Source organism: Epargyreus clarus, unplaced genomic scaffold (genome assembly GCF_041222505.1).
Source record: "Epargyreus clarus isolate Ecla_fem2 unplaced genomic scaffold, WU_Ecla_fem_2.2 ptg000002l, whole genome shotgun sequence".
Taxonomy (NCBI): Eukaryota; Metazoa; Arthropoda; class Insecta; order Lepidoptera; family Hesperiidae; genus Epargyreus; species Epargyreus clarus.
Window position 1 is genome coordinate 1,059,908 of NW_027332210.1, and position 16,514 is coordinate 1,076,421.

The window sequence follows — 16,514 nt, forward strand, 5'->3', positions numbered from 1 at the left end:
ACATCATTTAATAATTCCTCCGTAATTGTGTAAAAATATTTACAGCCATATTAGCAAAAGTGTCACGATCATTCCTGAAATCTCACTACATAACACCAGTTTAAACTGTTTGCCAACCTATTTAGCCTATCACGATTCTTAGTTCCCCGAAGCGGGCGTATTTCCTGGAAAACGCCGAAACATTTTCCAATCGCCACCCTACGGGAACTCGTGTCTGTAGCGCAGCCACCCAGACTCACCCAGTACCCAAATCATCTCGACGGTCAGTAGTTTTCGCGCCGTCGCGCCGTACGCACGCCACTTGCGCGCTCCCAACATCGTGGTTTTCAAAAATGTGCACAGTGTTTCAAGTGTAAGTGCCAATGTGTCTGTGTTTGTGGGCCCAGAAACAGCTAAATCGTAAGTAATTGCGTTTTTTACCTAATGTATAAAGGTCTAGATATAAAGATATTTCTCGTAAATATTTGAGTTGGTAGGTACCTAAATGGACCTGTCTCTTCTTTTAAATTAGGGTTTCGTAGTCGTGACCCAACTATCCTTAATGTACCTAAATATAAGGTTTTTGTAATGGTCTCGACGGTTTTAGATTTTATTTTTTTTACTGTGGAATAAGAAAGATAGAATCGTTGTATATACAGAAAAATCGCGATGTAATTTGAACTAATGACAAATTATTTTATTATTGGAGTATCTAAATCAATTTTGGATAAATACGTTGTATTTTTCACATTGTAACGTAGATTACGTTACACGTAAAATACGTTTCCTTGAACGTATAATTGATAAGTATTGTTTTAGGGTGACTTTGAATATCATTTTAACCTTCATGGTTAAAATGTCACCTATTTTCAAAAATAAATATACGCGTCTACAATTGAATATGTGTTATTTCGTCAAAATATCGAGATATACACTAATGTATACACGTAAGAAACTAATAGTTTTTCGTATTTATTATAGTCTTATATCATCTTTATTTCTTTTCCAATATCTCATTTCTGTAAAAGAAAATATTCAGAGAACAAAGTTACTAAATTTAGTAAATTTATATAATTAACTAGATAACTCGATATATTTTTTTATGTTGAAGTTATAGTTAACTAGATGAATGTTTTTTATGTCTGAAGAAATATTAATAAAAGTGGAATGCAATTTAAAAAATATTCATTCATTTCTTCACAAATTCTGACAATATTTGTAACAATGTTAAAGTATTGAAACATTTGTTTACTTAGCTGCAATTTTCTCGTTTTGAGTTTCAAAATAGTCATTTTCTTACACCTCATAAATCACTTACATCTAAAAAGTCTAATATAAGAATTTTTCTTTTCATCAAAAATATTCTGCCATGAAATGAAACAACTTAAATTTTTGGATATTTCTAAAATATATAAAGAGCACTAATAAATATAGAATAACAGAAAATATAAAATATATTGGTAAGAAAAATGTACTTATTACTTAAGTAAGAATAAATCAAAATAAATATTAATTGCGGAATTATGTTCGTTTACATTTTTTATATTACATTCCTCGCAATATTTGTGAGGAACAAATTATAAATGCATAAAAAAAATGTGTAACGATGAATGAGTACTTAATTCATTCAAGTATACTACAATATCTCTCGCGGCGATTTTATTTATATCCCACTGCTGGGATAAGAAATCCTAGGGCAGTCCAAGTACAAATTGGTAGGTAGACCTCATACACTCGATATGGCGCGATTCAAGAAAGGTGCAAAAAGAGATTTTTTCAGTCTGCGATGCATTGGCGACTCCTCTGGTGTTGCAAATATCCATAGGTCCCTTTGCGTCAGGAAGTCCTTCTGTCTTATCGTTAGGCTATATTAGAATCCTTCGTGGTTTGACTCCGGCGGCACCATCGCCACAACTATTTCTATCTAATAACAGCCGAGTTGATTTCTGTCGTGTTATAGTTTGAAGATGACGTAAAGGAGACATACTTTTTCAAAACGTTCCAGTTTAGTCCTTAGGGGTAGCGACGCATATGTGGCCAAACGGATAGGAATCTAATCTTATCTGGTGTTGATTACTGTCACTTACTATCAGGTGGACTCCGTGCTCGTCTGCTATATATTAAAAATACATATTATAATTAAAAAAAAAACGAGAATTTTTAAACACGTTCCCTTCAATGTTTTCTTTCATCGTTAAAGCAAGTCATTAATTCTATGTTATTCAAAATTTCATAAATATTTTATTAATAAAACTAAGCGCTAATTAATATTACCGGCGTGAATGCAAAAAGTTGTGCAAATGAAACATGCTTCAGATCGTATCAACGTCGGTTCAGCGAAACTTCATTAATCAAATTAAAAAATTAAAATTTTGAGCCCATCGCGTCCTAAACATGGGAACTGACAGGTTTTCGAAAAGTAGGTCAGAGTTTTAAGACCGCGGGTACTTACGCAATAAGGACTTTTGTGGACTGTAATTTTTGTTTATGACTACTTATTGTAGTAAAACGATAAAAGATAACTTGTGTCTGTTATCAAAAATCAATCTGTCCGATTTTTAAACTGAAGGACAGAAATTTAATAGTGTCTTTTAGGTAGAAATTGTCAAATTTTGGTGGTAGGCATAAATATCCATAGATTGATTTTATTAGTAACGGTCGTTAGTCGTTAAGGGTAGGTACATATATAGTTCTACCCCTATTTGCTTAACTTCACCACCAAGGGTCCAGTAACCTGATTTCGAGGTTCTTAAAGTCGAAGTTGCAAACTATCATCCATCTGATGGAAACTGTCACCCAATAATATTTGTAAAGAACACAAAATAGGATGGCAGTCTTATCTAAGGTTTTTCAAAAATACGTTGCAACTTATTAAGACTAAGTTAGGACTAGTGTCTCCCTGACCGCACCCATTAGACCGGAACACAGTAACACTTAACCCTGCTGTTGCGTACAACACAGGACAAGGCAGCTTAAGACAGAAATATTTTTTTTTATAATATAAGAGTAGAAGATGAGCACGCAGTCCAACTGTTGGTAAGTGGCTACTGCCCATGGACATCTGTAATCAACACCAGATAGGATTAGATATTCCTACCTGAGGTCGGCCACAGATTCGCCGCTACCCCTGAGAACTAGGCTGGAACGTCTCGGCAAAGTATGTCTCTCACCACACCATTCAAAAACGTAAAATAGTAGCATTTGACACTGCTTTTATGAGGCAGAAATAGATGTGGCGGTGGTGCCGCCGGAGTCGAACCTCAAAGCGTTCTATCTTCTTACGGGCACCGTAACAACCAGACCATGAGGAGTTCCCCCAGAATTATAACTTATTTGCCACAAATACGTTAAAGGCACACTTTGTATAAAATTAGAATATCTTTTTCAGTTATAATTCACATCATACAAAAAATCTGGAAATATTTCCATCAAACGTTCATTTAAATGCTAATTAATGTTATAATTAATGTCTTGAAGTTTTTTTAGTAACAAAATGATGTGAATGTTAATAAGTCTATAACAATCAAAATAAATTAGTACCTTCGCGACAGCATCAATGTGTATTATAACTATTATACAACTATAATTAAGTTTTATAATATAGGAGTAGCAGATGAGCATGCAGTCCACCTGATGGTCAGTGGCTACTGCCGCCCATGGACAGTTGTAATCAATCTCAGATAAGATTAGGTTATTACCTGATGTTGGCCTCAGATGCGCCGCTACCTCTGAGGAATAAGCTGGAACATCTCGGAAAGTACGTCTCCCTTACCACACCCTTCAAACCGGAACACAGTAGCTTAACACTGCTATTATAAGGCAGATAGGTGTGGCGGTGGTCCAAAGCTAAACAATAAAACGTTCTATATCCTTGGAAAAAGTACATATAAATTTGAAAAGTGGTAGAATCAGTATTGTTCGACCGGGAAGTTACCACCACATATGTGATCAGTTTTAGGTAGAACCGGTGATTTACATGACGACTCCCGAGTCCTCAAGAGTGGCCACGCATCTGTGATCGGCTTCAGATAGAACCCCTATTTTATAGAAGGTGGTAGAACCCTTTGTGGTTCAACTCCGGCGGCACCATCGCCACACCTATTTCTACCTAATAACAGCAGTGTTAGGCGCTGCTGTGTTCCGGTTTGAAGGGTGTGGTAAGGGAGACAGACTTTTCCAAGGCGTTCCAGCTTTGTCCTCAGGGGTAGCGGCGCATCTGTGGCCGACGTCAGGTAGGAATATCTAATCCTATCTGAGGTTGATTACAGATGTCCATGGGCGGTAGTAGCCACTTACCATCAGGTGGACTGCATGCTCGTCTGCTACTCCTATATTATAAAAAAAATATATATATGCAGTTGGTTACAGATGTCCATGGGTCGCAGTGACGTAAGTCACCTATCAGTGCCCTTATATGAGTTTTTACGTTTTAACAATAATGACTGTTTTTGCTTTTGTTTACGTATTTCTCATATATTTCCAATCAGTTCTGATACAGTCCGCTAGGGGCGCTGTTTTATCAAAATCGGCCTCGTAACTCCTTTCAGCATTTTTCGTTATTCCTTATAGTTTCGGATTTGGCCCTGAAGGCCCGTTTTAAAAATTCACCCTGTATGTATGTATTTTAGTTTTATACTTAGTTTTATATTTTAGGTTCATTTTGGAAAATTTAGATCTATCTCAAGCACCGAAACATACAAATTATGTTCCTTATTTTTTTAGACTTACGATTCATATTTACACATGAATGCTGCGTACTATTTTTTTTTTTTTTTTTTTTTTTATAATCTTAGGGTAGCAGACGAGCATACAATCCACCTGATGGTAAGTGGCTACTGCCGCCCATGGACATCTGTAATCAACCCCAGATAGGATTAGATATTCCTACCTGAGGTCGGCCACAGATGCGCCGCTACCCCTGAGGACTAAGCTTCAAACCGGAACACAGTAGCGCCTAACACTGCTGTTATAAGGTAGAAATAGGTGTGGCGGTGGTGCCGCCGGAGTCGAACCACAAAGGGTTCTACCACCTTGCCACCTTGCCTTTCTTATTTACCGTAAATAACACCTATTAACTATTTAAAGAAACAATACCCTCTAAATTGAGTTGTTTATAAGTGAAAATCACTCCACTAATCAACATTGCAGTTATTTATAGCTACATAATAGTATTACTACGGTTTCTCCCAATTTTAGGAAACCCCAAACGGTCTCAATAGAACTCCGTTATGAAGTTTAATCTTACTTACGTTTTCCTTGTAGCGTTTTTTTTCCGAAATGTGTTAACTATGAGTATCTTTGCAGTTCACATTTTCATTTTAGTTGATTCACTGTGGTCTTACTGCTAGGCTTTGGTTTCCTCTACGGCTAAGGGTTTAGGCTATTATTACACAATGACTATCAATTTAATATAATTTAATTGATTTTCTCAATTGTCAAGAAAAATAAATTTAATACAATCCCATATGCAAAATCATCCTAAAATATCTATATATAAATGCTCACGTTAATTTGTTTTTGTGTATTTCAAATTGTTAACAAAACAGAGTGAGAAAACGCGGCAGTAAAAACGTTAGTGGGGATGTGCCCTCACTGCAGAAGCGCTTGTTCTAACAAAGAGAATCGCGTCATTTCTCCTTATTTGAGCGGTAAAGAGGCTCTCTATTTAGACGTCCGTTTTAAGCACTATTTATTGAGACTTATTCAATATCTACTAATAGAAAGTTCTTTTAAAAAGAAAGTTAAATATCTAACTCGAGAACTATATTTTGTGCATGAATAATGAAACTATAGGTATAATTATTTGACATCAGATCGGCTGAATGTTTTATTAATTAAAAAAGGAAGTGTAGATACGTAAGACACATCACTACTAGCGGAGCGGTTAGGTGTCACCGCCCTATCTGTCATGTTGACTTATAATTACGCGCGCTTTTAAGTAGTAAAAACATGTAGCATCACGTTTTCCGCTTTATATTTTCAGCAATTAACTTATATAAAGTCTATTACATCTACTACTAAATCTGTACATTTATAAATTATTAAAAAAATATTGTATTGATTATAATAATAAATCACTTGTGAAATTTCTGATCACGTAGCTTACAATATTGTCACAAGTTGGCGTTGTTTTTCCAATATAACATTGCCCTTTATAAATGTGTTTTAAGTTTATAAATGTTCTTAGTATAAAAAATAAAAATCTATAAAAACGATTTTAAATCTAACTTGTTTACATTTCCCTGTATTTAAAAGATAAATTAGTGTCATTAATCCAGTAAAAGCCTTCATCATCATGATGTTCGCCACTTATATCAGTCGGCATCTACACCCTTCCATCGCAACAGAAGAACTACTTTTTAAAATGTAGGCGTAGCAGACGAGCATGCAGTCCACCTGATCGTAAGTGGCTACTGCCGCCCATGGATACCTGTAATCAACCCCAGACAGGATTAGATATTCCTACCTGAGGTCGACCACACACGCGCCGCTACCTCTGAGGACTAAGCTGGAACGCCTCGGAAAAGTATGTCTCGCTTATCACACCCTTCAAACCAGAACCCAGCAGCGTTTAACTCTACTGTTAATAGGCAGAAATAGGTGATGCGGCGGTACCAACGGAGTCGAATCACAAAGGGTTCTACCACCCTCAAAAACATTTAAAATTCATTGTAGAAATGTATCTGCAACGGTATCTCCCAATTAAACCACATTAGTCCTACCATTTTACAAAATCCAAAGTTACTTATTCTTTGCCATAAAATTTCAGTTTCATTTACGATCGCTGTACAAAGTGCAAAGTCAAAGAGTCAAAGGAAAAATGTACCACATCATTAAAATAAATTAAAAGAAACTAAGGGTAGGTTGCACCATAGACTGGGTTAAAGTTTTTTTAATGTGTTACTGGTGGCCCTAGAAGTTGGTGGTGGAATGTATGGTGGTATATATTTTTAATTTTTTGCATCTACACGCATCTCTTGTGGGAGGGTGGGTGGTACATACTGCATGATTTAAAATATATACCATCATACATATTTGTTGAGGATTTTTGCGAAGTAGTTTTAATCTTAACTTAATGGCCCTAGACGTCTTTCCAGCTTCACCGGTTTTGGTGGCAAACCTAAAGCTCAGCCGGAATAAGAAGACTAACCATTCGCCTCTTGTTATCCAGGAATTACGGCTGACCCAAAGATTGGACGACAAAATTATAATAATAATTTTGCAACTTGAGTGCAACATTTCTGTTGTTTGTTTTTAACGCCATTTGGTCATTGTCACCACATTATAGTGGACGTTGACAGATATGGAACTGGACAAAAACTATAACTTTAACCGACTGAAATCGATCGGTTAACGTTGTTAATTATGACGTCATGTTAACCGTAACTATAATGGTGTAACCCCTAAATTGCTTAACCGTAGATTAACGACTGGGGTTTTTGTTAACGTTAAAGTCACATGGTGCAACCCATCCTAAGTAATGATGTGCAGTAGAGTGATACGAGTCGCGATAAATAATTTAAAGCAATGTTACTGAATTATTATTTGCATGGCTTGCGAATCTTATCTTATCTTAATAAAGATAGGATGAATGAAGTTTGTTTTACATTAAGATTTTTAATCTTTTTCTGTGAAGATCGCATCTTAGAATAGGATTTTTTACCGCATGTTTCTGATAGATTTTTCAAAAAGTAAATGGGGAGTTAATATTCAGTTTCATATCACAAATAAACTCACAAATGCACTTTTTTTAGTCTGTTATTCAAATATCCAAAATGCTAGTCGGGTCTATGATGTCGTTGTGACGTCATTTCGATAGTAAACAAAAGAGTTTCGTGGATCGCCTCTGCGTTAATATAATAATTACTAACGCAATGACATCACCAAACACTATTATCAGCCCTTTATTCCCACTTTTGGACATAGGGAGGCTCTTGCGTCTCAAAATTTAAAGAATTTATGCCATAGTCGACTACGCTAGCTCTATGTATATTGTTTCTTTATAGACCTTTCAGATAATTTTTAGCATACTTTCCTGTTCGTAAGAATCCGCATGATATTTTCAAAGGTATATTACGCTAGCTGACCCGGCAAACTTTTTACCGCCTCAAAATCTATTTATCAAATATATTTCATAAAAAATATAGCCTATGTTACTCGTGGATAATGTAGCTTGCGAATGGTGAAAGAAGTGAAAGATCTTTAAAAAGCGGTCCAGTAGTTTTTGAGCCTATTCATTACAAACAAACATACAAACAAAGTTTTCCTCTTTATAACATTAGTGTAGATTTAAGTCTATTGCAATATGGTACCAAAATGCGTAGAATTTGAGTACAATATCGTATTGTTGTCACTGTACTTATTCTTCAATAGCACTTATGTAGCGGAGTATCTCAGGATGGGCACAGGATATGCGGTCATCGCATTCGAGGGCCGTGAGATGCAAATCGTATTGAGGTGACCGCACACTCTACACACGTCGTCGTCAACCCATTACTGTCCCACTGCTGAGGTCTTCTCTCAGAATGAGAAGGATTAGGCCATAGTCCACCGCGCTGGCCAAGGGCATATTGGGCGACTTCACATACTTTTTTTTATCTATTATTACCTTTTTATTAAGATATCTTAGGTATGCAGGTTTACTCACGGCATTTTCTTTCATTATTTTATACTTATTTGTTAATATATATATTTTTTTTTTATAATAAAGGAGTAGCAGACGTGCATGCAGTCCACCTGATGTTAAGTGGCTACTGCCGCCCATGGACATCTGTAATCAACCCCAGATAGGATTAGATTAGGAATTCCTACCTAAGGTCGGCCACAGATGCGCTGCTACCCCTGAGGACTAAGCTGGAACGCCTCGGAAAAGTCTGTCTCCCTTACCACACCCTTCAAACTACCGGAATTATTATTATTTATAATAATTAAAAAAAAAATGTTATTCTATTCTGGTATTGGGTGAAGATTTGGTCTTATAAAAAAGGTATTTCAATTGATCCCGTGGTTATATTAAGGCGTTGTAACTTAGTCCTCTTTTGTAAATAGATCAATATAATTTTGTGCTTTGTTCGAAATAAGGCATTTCAACTTAACCCTGTGTCCCAAATTAGGTGTTCCAACTTAGTCGTCGGTCCGAAATGACTTTATCTTTATCTTTGGTCCAAAATAAGATATCCTTAACTATGGGTTAGGTGAGGTTATGTATAAGGACTGGTCTGTTAAACAGCATAGCAGAGTTTACTTTATTTACAGTTTATTTAATTTTGTTTTCTATTTCTTTTATTTTTGTTTTTGTTTTTGTTTTTTATTTGTAGCGGATTGTTGCGAAGTCGTTTTAATCTTAACTTAATTCTATTTCTTCCTTTGTTTTCTTTTACTGCATTACATTTTACATTTGATTTTTTTATTTTGTGATGTAAGAAACTTAATGATAATGAAGTCCTTGGTTCGAAATGACAGTCCAATTTATTTATCATTGGTCCAAACTAAGATATCTTCAACGTGGGTTAGATGAGGTTGTATTTTAGACTGTTAACCGTAACAGAGTCTACTTTATTTATAGCTTACTAGCTAACCCGGCAAACGTTGTGTTGTCATATAAATAAAAAAATATTAAGGGTAAATAAATAAATAAAAAATGTTAAGGGTGAACAACCCTTATCACTTAGGGGTACGAAAAATAGATAGCCGATTCTCAGAACTACTGAATATGCATATAGAATTTGGTGAAAATCGGTTAAGCCGTTTTGGAAAAGTACGGTAACTAACACTGTGAGACGAGAATTTTATATATAAGATTTAATTTTGAGTCCTACTTTAAACCTCGCATCTTTTAAGCATTACTTTTAAATAGGAATTTTCCAGGTTTTTATTCTTATTTTATATTTTATGATGTAACGAACTCTAAAATAATTAAGAGTAACAAAAATATAATGTGTGCTAGCTTCTTTACATTGTAAAATAAGTGTGAGTTCATTCACCCTCTATATCACTTCATAGTTGGAGCATTATCATAGTTATGAATATATTTGACACTAGTTTCCACCTGTGGCTTCGCCTGGACTAGGGTACTAAGAGACATATTAATACGATTGCAGTCTTTCTGAGGTTAATTACAGTAGCCAATGAGTAAGCAGTCAATCTGATAAGTGGTTACTACCGGAATTTTTTATAATATAGGTGTAGCAGACGAGCATGCAGTCAATTTGATGGTAAGTAGTTAATGCTGCCCATGTGATGCTGACAATGTATTCAACCCCTCTCATAATGAGAAGGATAGCTTAAGCAGTGATAGCCTAGAAACTCGGCCTCTCGGTTGTGGGGTCCGAGGTACAAATCCCAGGCACGCACCTCTGATTTTTCAAAGTTATGTGCGTATTAGAAATTAATTATCACTTGCTAAACGGTGAAGGAAAACATCGTGAGGAAACCTGCATACTTGAGAGATTCATAAAAAAATCTAAATTGTATGTGAAATCTACCAATACGCACTTGGCCAGCGCGGTGGACTATGGCCTAATCTTTCTCATTAAGAGAGGAGACCCGTGCATGTTCGTTTGATATTCCTATATTATAACATAAAGAACTGCTTCAAGCTACTTAAACCCCGCAGTATTTCGCCTCGCCAATTAGTTAATTACTCGAGGTGTCGAGCAATGGAACTGCATGACCCAGTTACCAATATCACTTGTTGACGGCAACGCGCCGCTTAGCGGCCATATATCTGAATAATTTCAACCCCTTAATATATTTTTATGTAGCAGTACATCTGATGGTAAGTGGCTACTGCCTTCCATGAACGTCTGTAATCAACCCCAGATAGGATTATATTACTATTACTTGAGGTCGGTCACAGATGCGCCGCTACCTATAAGGACTGAGCTGGAACGCCTCGGAAAAGTATGTCTTCCTTACCACAACATATAAAAAAACTTGTTATGTTTGGAGTAAAAACTCAAATAAAATGTGTAATGGTGCGGTGTGTAGTTCGACTCCGGCGGCACCACAGCCATATTTCTACCTCATAACAGCAGTGATAAGCGCTGCTGTGTTCCGGTTTGAAGGATGACATACTTTGCCGAGGTGTTCCAGCTTAGTCCTCAGGGCTCAGGGACTTCAGGCCGGAATATCTAATCCTATCTGTGGTTGAGTACATATGTTCATGGGCAGGAGCCACTTACCATCAGGTGGACTGCATGTTAATCTACTACTTCTATATTACAAAATAAAGAACTGCATGCAAGCTACTAAAACCCCGCAGTATTTCGCCTCGCCAATTAGTTAATTACTCGAGGTGTCGAGCAATGGAACTGCATGACCCAGTTACCAATATCACTTGTTGACGGCAACGCGATGCTTAGCGGCCATATATCTGAATAATTCTAACCCTTCATTTACTCTTATTAATTTATGCATGCAGTCCATCTGATGGTAATTGGCTACTGCCTTGGATATATGCAATCAATCTCAGATAAGGTAAGATTCTGTCTGAGATAGGTAACAATTCCACTGCTACTTCTGAGGGCTAAATTGGAACGCCTCGGATAAGTAGGCGCTGCTGTGTTCCGATTTGAAGGGTGTGGTAAGGGAGACTGACTTTTCCGAGGCGTTCCAGCTTAGTCCTCAGGGGTAGCGGCGCATCTGTGGCTGACCTCAGTTAGGAATATGTAATCCTATCTGGGGTTGATTACAAATGTCCATGGGCGGCAGCAGCCACTTACCATCAGGTGGACTGCATGCTCATCTGCTACCCTTATATTATAAAAAAAAGTATGTCTGTCTCCCTTACAACCGTTTAATGCGGAACAGAGCGTTTAACACTGTTGTTCTTAGGCAGAAATAAGTGTGACGGTGGTACCGCCGGAGTCAAACCACGACGGATTCTACCACCTTTGGCCTAACAATAAGACGAAAGGGCTACCTGATATAAAGTAATCATAATCGCCGGGACATTTGCAACACCAGAGGATTCGCTAATGCGTCGCTGGCTTTGATAAAACTCTTTTTGTGCTTTTCTTGCCACATATCAAGTGTATGATGTTTACCAATCCACACTTGGCCAGTTGTGTGTTGTATCGTGTCGTGCTGTAAGTGACTATCAAAACTGTAAAAAAACTTTCGTGTCGTGTCGGTAATGACCAAAACTTAAAAATAGCTACTGAGTCATGCCGGTGTCTATAAAAACTGTCAATATTGCTGTAATGTGTCGGTCAAAATAACAAAATTTGCCGGTGTCGTGTTGTCGGTGTCGTGTCGTGTCACCCTTATAAAGAAGAACCTATTTTTTTGTTTGTTTTTTTTTTAAATAAGTAATACAAGAGACATCTGTAATCAACCCCAGATAGGATTAGATATTCCTACCCGAGGTCGGCCACAAATGCGCCGCTACCCCCTGAGGACTAAGCTGGAACGCCTCGGAAAAGTCTGTCTCCCTTACCACACCCTTCAAACTGGAACACAGCAGCGTCTAACACTGCTGTTATTAGGTAGAAATAGGTGTGACGGTGGTGCCGCCGGAGTCGAACCACAAAGCACAAGGCTATTGTGGCTCAATTATCGACGGTGTCGTGTCGTCGGTGCCGGTTTCGTGTCGTGCCTAATGAAGTGGCGTCCATTGTGGGCCGATTATCGACAGGAACGTCAACAAGCCTGAATTAGGTTACCTGCATTAGCGGTTTTAATTGATAGTCTCGAGTAATTAGTTAATTGGTACACTTCAAACCGAAAACAGAACTGTAATCAGGAGTAATTAATGCATTAGACATATTAATCAATTCAAATTAATTAATTGGAAGTATCTGCGGATGATTCGGAAATAAGTAGATTGTGGATTAAGAGTCAAGGTTGAGCAATGCGTTTTTAGGGTTCCGTGCAAACATAGTGAAAACGGAATCCTATTACTAAGCCTCTCCTGTAGCATTACCATGAGTTGGCATAGAAACGCCACTATAGAAATGGTAAATAGAAAACTATTGTCATTTTGCTAGTGAATAACATAACTACTATCGTTACGGTATTTCTTGACAACGTCTGTCAAATTAATGACTCATGGGACCGAATTTGTATGGCAATAGATCATAATGACATTCGCTAGCGATTTGATTTCGATAGGTTTTTTACGTATCGAGTTACGTCACTACGGATTTTAGTTCTACGAGTAACCACCAGAGGCGCTGTACAATTTTTCATACATTTATTTTACGCAGTCGCTAGCGAGTAATACTTTTGTAAATTCATGGTAGTCCTACTGTCTATCACAGGGCTCTATCTAATGAGCCGTAATGAATAGAAACTGGAAGTTTTAAAGAGTATGTATAACAGTGGCCGCTATTACAATAAATACTTAGAATAAAAATAATAATGAAAATTTGGTAGTACTGAACCCTCCAGGTTCGAGTCACACTTGGCCAGTTCCTGTTATGTTTATGTATTCGTCCATTACAACCACGATACCGGAAACATCATAAGGTTTAGTTGCAAGGTGTTTGTGATTTTACTTGTTTCTATGAAGACTTCGTCGAAGCACCCTTTCTCGCCCGATTTTGAATAATTTTCTAACACTTTATAACTATTTAACATGAGTTTTTATTTCTTATAAGACAAATTACGATGTAGTTTAGGCGGTTACTTTTTTCGAATGAATATCATCGCTAAGATGGCCGCGCGTCGTTTTCTCCCACTCTTCGTCGCGGTTATTATGTTGGCGGCAATGAAAAATGCATAGACACAAGGCTTTATTTTTATACGACCTAAATGAGCGCTAACAGTTAACCTTTAATATTTAAATACACACATACACACACGCGCGCGCGCACACACACAAACACACACACACACACACATAAATGTTAAATATTATTTGTTGCATAATGTGCATAAGCAATATAGAGCAAATTAAGGAAGCGGCGATCGGGGAATGAACTCTTCACTCCCAAATAACATCTCAGGGAAAACTGAAAAACAGCGCTGCACGAGGTAACCCGTGCTAGCACAAGCTGAGCAAGCGTGCTAGCACAAATACACAAATACCCAGACCCAGAAACAGAAATCTAAATTCATCATTCAGATATCTGTCTGGCCGGGGATCGAACCCGGGACCCTCTGTGCGTAAGACCGGTATGGTGACCGCTCCGCCACGCGGGTCGTCAACGTCAAATAAAAACGTTCAATAATAAAACAACATCAGTTCAGATACAATAAAACTTAAGTAGTTATTGAACCCTATTCATACGTACCGCAAACATTTTTTCTTATATTTCTCCTATTCTCAATCAACACTCAACAATGCTGTGGCCACTCGAAGCCATTGTACGCCAATCAAAGCCAATATTAGCCCATCATAACCAAGACGTGGATACGATCGGTTTTAGGGTTCCGTAAGCACGAATGTAAAGGTGGTAGAACCCTCTGTGGTTTGACCTCGGCGGCATCACCGCCACACTTATTTCTGCCTTATAACAGCAGTGTTAAGCGCTGCTGTTTTCTTGTTTGAAGGGTGTGGCAAGGGAGATATTTATGTTCGAGGTATTCTAGCTTAGTCCTCAGTACCATTAATATGAGTTTTTACGTTTTGACAAAAATAACTGTTTTGGTAATTGTTAACGTTTTTGCCCATACATTTCCAATCAGCGCCCCTAGCGGATTGAATCAAAACTGGTTGAAAATATATGGGAAAAACGTAAACAAAAACATTCATTTTTGCCAAAGCGGAAAAACTCATACTAAGGAGTAGCAGAGCATTTGTAGCCGACCTTAGGTGGCAATCTAGCTTTGTTTGGGGGAGATGCAGATGTACATGGGCGGCAGTAGCTACTTAACATCAGGTGGACTGCATGTTTGTCTGCTACATATAACATACAAACATAATGTAGTGTCAATATTTTTTCTTATATTTCTCCTACTTTCAATCAAGCCTCAACAATGCTGTGGCGGCCACTCGAAGCCATTGTGCGCCAACAAAGCCAATATTAGCCCATCAGAACCAAGACGTGGATACGATCGTTTTTAGGGTTCCATAACCAATGGATTATAATTGGACTGTTCTGTACAATTTTTTTAGACAACTTCCGTGCTAGATATACCATACCGATCTGACTTGCAAAGAATTCCGGGTTCGATCCCGGCCAAACAAAAATCTAAAAGACGAATTTAGATTTCCGTGCCTGTATTCATATATGACCACGACACAAGAAAACCTAGTAGATAGGATTTACTTTACTTATTTCGGATTTTTCTTTTAAGATTTGAGACCTCTCATTCAGAAGATTTCAGAAGGCATTTCGCTCCAATTGGTCCGTTTCAATGCATAGATAACGAAACTGGGCCAGCGATCGGGCGACCGGTGGTTTTGTCTTGTTTATACAACTCTATCTTTGATGCTATCGGATACAGTACCCTTACCATGAGTTTTCAAAACATCCCACAGTTTTACGTTACGTTTACTCAATCCAGTATTCTGTTCATTCTTAGTAGACTGAGTAAACGTAACAATAAGTAAGTGCTCAAGTGACGATTAACTTTTTGTCTCCCTCACATGTTCGCAAAAAAGAGAGACAAAACATAAAGCGCCATTTTGTCAATTTAGACATTTAAAACATTAACGTAACAACGTTACTGACATTATAGTTCTGATACAATCCACTAGGGGCGCTGATGGGAAATTGTATGTCAAATACCGAAACAGTCATATTTGTCAAAACGTAAAAACTCATGGCTCATCGAATATAACAGTAAGAGAATGTAATTCATGAAATGCTTATTGTGACTGTATTATGACTTATTGGCTTATTAACTTACTTATGGATTTATCGCTGACTTATTATGAGGCGACTTCGTCCTTAGGAGAGGCAATGCTTCAGGGCCAAGGTTTTTCTTCAAGTTTTTTTTTATAATATAGGGGTAGCAGACGAGAATTCAGTCCATTTGATGGTAAGTGGCTAGTACCGCTCATGGACATTGTCATCAACCCGAGATAAGATGAGATTCCTATCTGAGGTTGAAGAAATGGAGATGGTTACAGTTCCCAGGGGTGTCGGGTATGTGGCAGTGATAGCCTAGTGGTTAAGAAATTCGGCCTCTCGACCGAGGGGTCCGAGGTTCAAATCCCAGGCACGCACCTATGTGTTTTCGAAATTATGTTCGTATTAGAACTTAATTATCACTTGCTGAAACGGTGAAGAAAAACATCGTGAGGAAACCTGCATACCAGGGAGATTTATAAATATATATATATATATATATATATATATATATATCTCAAAGGTATGTAAAGTCTACCAATCCGCACTTGATCAGCGCGGTGGACTATGGCCTAATCCTTCTCAGTCTGAGAGGAAACCCGTGCCCAGCAGTGGGACAATAATGGGTTGATAATGATGAAGATGATGATGATGGGCGTCAGTAGCTACTTGTCATCAGGTGGGCCTTATTCTCCTTTGCTACTTCAATATAAAAAAATTAAAAAATCTCACGTTACTCTATATATGTATATCGATATCTATCTTTGCAATCATCTATTTCCAAAATTAACTTGT

The 16,514-nt window shown here is 37.5% G+C and overlaps 1 protein-coding gene across 1 annotated transcript in view; it reads left to right on the forward strand.

Annotated features, from left to right (window-relative positions):
- The first annotated feature begins 277 nt into the window (after positions 1–277).
- Octalpha2R (alpha2-adrenergic-like octopamine receptor) overlaps positions 278–16,514 on the forward strand; it is a 513,118-nt gene continuing 496,881 nt past the window's right edge. Inside the window, exon 1 of the mRNA XM_073077507.1 lies at positions 278–399. The gene's annotated coding sequence lies outside the window, so the exon portion shown is untranslated. The remainder of the gene's footprint in view (positions 400–16,514) is intronic.